Below are 6,133 nucleotides of genomic sequence, written 5' to 3'. Positions count from 1 at the left end.
CTGTAGATCCTACCCAGGTCATTCTTCACTACCTTGTCAGTTCTCTAGTGCCTTAAAGCAGATACTGTGCTCAGCAAGACAATCAGTTCAAATTCGCTTGTCCACCATTACTAGTTAGACATACCAGTCTGTTCTACTTGCTTTGATAAAGCTGGGAGGATATAAGCAGTCATAATTTATATCATGTCAATATACGTGGCCTCATAATGAACTACATATTTTCTTGTAATGCTTTATTATGATTGTTTTCTTATTATAAAAGTTATACATTCCCACTGGCAAAAATTTAGAAAATAAAAACATGAATGGGGTGCCTGGGTGGCTCAGTGGGTTAAAGCCTCTGCCTTCAGCTCAGGTCATGATCCCAGGGTCCTGGAATAGAGCCCCACATCCGGCTCTCTGCTCAGCAGGGAGCCTGCTTCCCTTCCTCTCTCTCTGCCTGCCTCTCTGCCTGCCTGTGATCTCTGTCTGTCAAATAAATAAATAAAATCTTTTAAAAAAGAAAAGAAAAGAAAAACATGAAAAGGAAAAAAATAAAAATCACTTATAAGTTTACCATTCTGAAATACATTTCCTTCTTATTTTCTTCCTATGCATATATACATTTTTAACAAAAATAAGATCACACTGCTTATTTCATAATAAAATTTATTCATTTAATATATCACAATATCTTGATAGAATTATGGCATTCTAATATACATATAATAATTCATTTGAACAATCCTGTATAAGTATATATCAAAATTTTTCTAATTATTCATCATTATTATAAATATATACCATAATTCATTTGAACAATTCTCTAAAAGTATATATCAAATTTTTTGCTAATTATTCATTATTATGAAACCACAACCACAAACCTTATTTTGTCACGTATTTGAACAGTTTATGATTATTTCCATAGGATAAATTCCTACGAGTGGAGTTACTGTTCAAAAGCTAGAAAGCATTACATATAATCCCAAGTTGTCCTCCAGAAGAGCATTCTCAATGTACACTTCTACCAACAGTGTTTGCAATCAATATTGTTCAATTCCGACAATTAGATTAGAACTTCTGAGAAATTATTTCCTTACCAACATAGGTGAGATCTGTCATTTTAAAGCTTTTTTTTTTAAGATTATTTATTTATTTATTTATTTGACAGAGATCACAAGTAGGCAGAGAGAGAGGAGGAAGCAGACTCCCTGCTGAGCAGACAGCCTGATGTGGGGCTCAATCCCAGGACCCTGGGATCATGACCCTAGCCAAAGGCAGAGGCTTTAACCCACTGAGCCACCCAGGCGCCCCTAAAGCATTTTTAAAAGGATTCTAAATGTTCTCCATCCTGTCTTTGCTATCATTTTGACTTCGATTTCTTCTTTGATATGTAGAATAAGCCACCTGCTTGGGGATTGGAGGGATTTAGGGGCTTAGCATTGGAAACCAACCATTTTTAGGGGGGGTGAGAGGGCTGTGCAAAAGCCGGTTTACTGAGAATCACCAGGAATGACAACTGACTACCAGCCCACCTATGGCCAAAGTAGGGCTCCTCCTTCTGGTGGGTACTCACATACTCTCCAATAAAAAGCAGACAAACTAAATGAGTAAAATCTTATTTTCGGTAACTCAGAAATTAATATAATACCTAAGCAACACTCTAAAATACAGAAACTTTTGTTTGAACCCCGCTGTACTAGCAGAGCAAAGTCCAAACTGCTTAACAAAGCTTTCTGAGGTCTGACCCGTGCACACCTCTCCTGTTTAGATGTTCTCCTCCACCTCACAGGTTAACAGATAATAGTAATGACCTCCTTTCAATTCCCAGATAGATCCCTATAGTGGATATAGTGTCCTTTGCATGGAATGCCCTTCTACTATTCACTATCAACTCATCCTTCAAAATTCAGTTCAGGAGTCAGTCACCTCCAGCAGAAAATTCCCCATGACTCCCACAGCCTGGTACAGGAGCCACTCCTATCTCCCAGTACTCTCTATAATTCATCTCTACCACTCTACATGGCACTCCTCTGCTTACTAGTCAGTGTCACCCGCTACATTAAGAACTCATGGTGTCAGGGACTCTGTCTTATTTCACCTAATAACCCTGAGCACTGCACCTGGGAAAATGCTCATTAAATTATTTTTTTCCCCCAAAGACATTCTTCCATTCATTTCATTTTCTTTATTAAAGAAAATCAGGGGCACCTGGGTGGCTCAGTGGATTAAGCATCTGACTTTGGCTCAGGTCATGATCTGAGGGTCCTGGGATCGAGCCCCATGTCCAGTTTCCCACTCAGCGTTAAGATTTCTTGTCACTCTCCCTACGCCACTACGCCCCCCGCCCCCGCTCGTGCTCTCTCTCCCTTTCTTTCTCCCTCAAAAAAAAAAAAAGAGAAAGAAAGAAAGAAAATCAACCTAAAAATCTTGTTCCGATTAAGATAATAGTGGGATGTAGTTGCAAAACATTCTAAAATGATAAAACTCAGGGGCGCCTGGGTGGCTCAGTGGGTTAAAGCCTCTGCCTTTGGCTCAGGTCATGATCCCAGGGTCCTGGGATCCAGCCCGGGGCATCGCATGGCATGGCTCTCTGCTCAGCAGGGAGCCTGCTTCCCCCTCTCTCTCTGCCTGCCTCTCTGCCTATTTGTGATTTCTGTCTGTCAAATAAATAAATAAAATCTAAAAAAGAAACCATATTCTTTTTAAAAAATAATAATAAAATGATAAAATTCAGAGGAATATAAAAAATCAAAAGCCAAGTCCTTTACTTATATAGCAAAGGAACTGAATTTCAGGGAGCTGAAATGACTTGTTCAAGGTCATACTGCAACTCCAAACTAGAATGAGAATACCAGTCTTCTGATGTCTAGATAAATATGCTTCCCACTGAATTAAGGATCTTAGGAGCAGTAGCCCAGAGGAGATAATGTTTAACCACAGAAAGGAATCTCTGTTGGTAGGATGTTCAAATGCTATGGCCTCCCATACTAGGAAAGTTGTTGGCATCTCTAATCCTATGCTGGGTATGTCTACCCAAACCAAGGAAAGGGAAACTCTGCAATATTAACATGGAGAAAAAAGATTATGATTCATTGTATATTCTGTAAATAGGATTTTGTTCATACTGTACATCCTTATTAAGGTGTGGAAACTTAATCTTAGTTTTTTTGAAGACAGAGAAGTAGAAACACTAAGCTACACATGCTTTTCAAACTAGGTGTTGATGTGATCAAATCCGTGTTTCAAAACTTGAGTTACATTTCTTGGCTTATGTACTGTTAAAGAACTGCCCTGTGGAAAAGAGCAGATAATCTTTTTCTGAAGTGTATCATGGCATAAGCTGATAAGTTCAAATCAACAAAGATATCTACCTGCCAACTCTCTCTATAATTCCAATTACGTAATTTTAGTATTTTTCTAAATATTATTAGCGTGGAGGGCAAGAAATGTTGTATTATGGGGGCACCTGGGTGGTTCAGTCGGTTAATTGCCTGCCTTCCGCTCAGGTCATGATCCTAAGGTCCTGGGCTGGAGCCCCACACTGGGTTCCCTGCTCAGCAGGGAACCTGCTGCTCCTTCTCTCTCTGCTGTTCCCCCTGCTTGTGTGCTCTCTTGCTCTCTCTCTCTCTATCTCTGTAAAAGAAAAGAAATACTGTATTACTAAGGTCCCAGCTTGGCCCAGGGAACAGTAGAGTATAGTGGTAAATAGGATGGGCTCTAGAGCCAGACTGCCTTGAGTATGGACCAGCTGCTTTCAAATAACTGAACAAAATGCTTAGCATCTCTGTACCTGGGTTTTTCATCTGGACAATGGAGACGTCGATCTATGTTTCAGTTGGCTGTGTTAAGGGTTAAATGAGATAATACTTTGTAAAGTGCTTAGAACAATGCAAGGCAGGAGCTATGGCTTGGAGTTAGTTATTGTAGTGGGGGTTCTATAAATAAATGTTAAGTTAAAAGTAATCAACGGACCCATCTGGAAATGGAAGTTAACCACTCGTGCTCCAAAATGCAAAGCTCCTGTTACTGAAACAACTGAAAAATATAATATATCCCCCCCCACTGACTCCCTATGATATTATGCCACATGAGGCCCATGAAGGAAAACTTGATGAAATACAGACATTTAAATGTTATCACGTAACTATCCATAAATTCTGGATTTCCACAAAGCAGTTCTTTCGCATCATAATTAAGGGTTTGAAAGTCAAATGATTTAAGTGCTAGTTTTAATTACCGCTTGGTGAACTTTTAGTGTGTTAGAATTGTCACAACTTTCCTTAAGGATTACTCTGAAGCCAGGCAATACAGTGGGAAATTATTAACTCCTACTTTGGTACAGCAATTATCTGCATTACAAGGTTTATGCAATTAGCTGTTTAAGATGTCATTATATTTTGCCATCTGGTACACAGGAGTTTATGCATATGAACAGGCCGTGTTGAAGTGATTTTCACTATATGACTTGTTCTCAACCCAAGTCATCTCTCTAATGAGGGGAAGTTACCGTGCACCGTACATTAGCGGCAGGTGCACACTATCAAGCTTCATTTTCATTGAAGACCTTCATTTTTCCATTTTAAAGTATTCTGCACAAGTGCTGGAAAATTAATTAGTCGTTTGCAATTGAACAACGCCTGCAGACATGTTCCTTCGCAGTTAGAGGGGGGCATGGGTTCAGTTGGGGGCCACTCCTGCTCCTCACAAGGATGGTTGCAAGGAACCCTCGTTCAGTAACAAGAGCTAGGGCGTGAGACGCTGCGGTAGCCCGCCTCTGGCCAAGAAGGAAAGGTGGCCTCGCTGCAGGGCCCTCTGCGCCATGCGGGGTCAGCACCCCCACCACCACCACACACACGCGCGCGCGCGCTCTTTCCCCACAGGGGAAGCGCGACGGGAAAGGGGGCGCCGCGGCGTGTCCCCGAGATCGCAGCTCTACCCCCGGGGAGACGGCGTCCCGGCGCGGCCTGCTACCGCGGCTCTCCGGGAGCGCGGGTCCCCGACCCAAGCGCATTAAAACGGCGCCCTCTGGTGTCCGCTAGCGGCCTCTGGGTAAAAAGGAACGCGTTTAGGGGCCGGATCAACTTTTCACCCCACTCACATGCTGAAAGTCCAACTCGAGAAAGTGTCCTGCAGTTGCGCGGACGTGCTGCGCGCAAACTCCGCAGCTGAACGTAGCTGGGGTGCGGATAGGGACCAGTCCCCTCCCGGGGCACCGGGACAGAGTCCCGGGGCGCGCGGAGAGCCCGCGGCGACCGCGTCCCCCAGGCCGGGGTGCCGGGCTCCCCCCGGCGGTACCCGCCGCTGGACTAGCACGAAGGGTGAGCGGGACCCCACTCTCCGGAGGCAGGAAAGAGAGAAACCCCACCGCAGGACGGCAGTGGATGCGGGCGTCCCGACTCTGCCCCGCACCTGCCCCTCGGCCGCGGCCGGCGGAGCTCCGGCAAGTAGAGGGCCTGCGAGAAGGGGCAGGGGCGTGAAGGCCGTTCACAGCGTCTCCCCGCCCGCTGCCTGCCGTCGAGGCTCTTCTGGCTGGTTCCGTCCAAATCGCGCAGAGGCCGAGGCCTCCCGGGAAGGCTGGCGGACGCCGCGCCGGCACTTAAGCCCAGACGGCCCGCGCTGCCGCAGAAATGCGGAACTGACGGCGAGCGAGGCCCGCTGCTGACTTTGGGGGAGTTGGGAGTCGCCAGGGGCGAGTAATGTGGCTCTCGGGGTCCCTGAGAAACGTTCTTCCCCACCCTCCCCCCCCCATTGTGCCCCCCCACACACACATTGCTACCGTCCCCTGCCCCCTACCCAACACACACCCACAGCGCGCACGGGTTTCCTCTCTCCCGGCCCGTGTACGGGTAAGAGCCTAGTTTCAGCTCCAGAGGGTGTGGAGAGAAAGGACCTTCTGACCGCCGGGAAGTGTGTGTTTGTTAGAGCTGAGCCAGGAAGTTAGCCTCCTTAAGACTTTTGTTTGGGGACTGACTGCAGAGGTAACTTTTTTCTTTTATATTGGGGCCAGAGGGTGACAGGCAGGGGACGACGGGACCGACGGACAGACAGACGGAGGGAGGAGAATTTGGCTGAACCTGCTCTTTTTGCCCTATTTCTGCACCAGCCTTTGTTGCGGGGGACGGGAGGGAGAAAGCAGTGAGGACAGTTT

This window comes from Mustela erminea, chromosome 10 (assembly GCF_009829155.1).
Source record: "Mustela erminea isolate mMusErm1 chromosome 10, mMusErm1.Pri, whole genome shotgun sequence".
Taxonomy (NCBI): domain Eukaryota; kingdom Metazoa; phylum Chordata; class Mammalia; order Carnivora; family Mustelidae; genus Mustela; species Mustela erminea.
Note: the sequence above shows the minus strand (reverse complement) of the source record.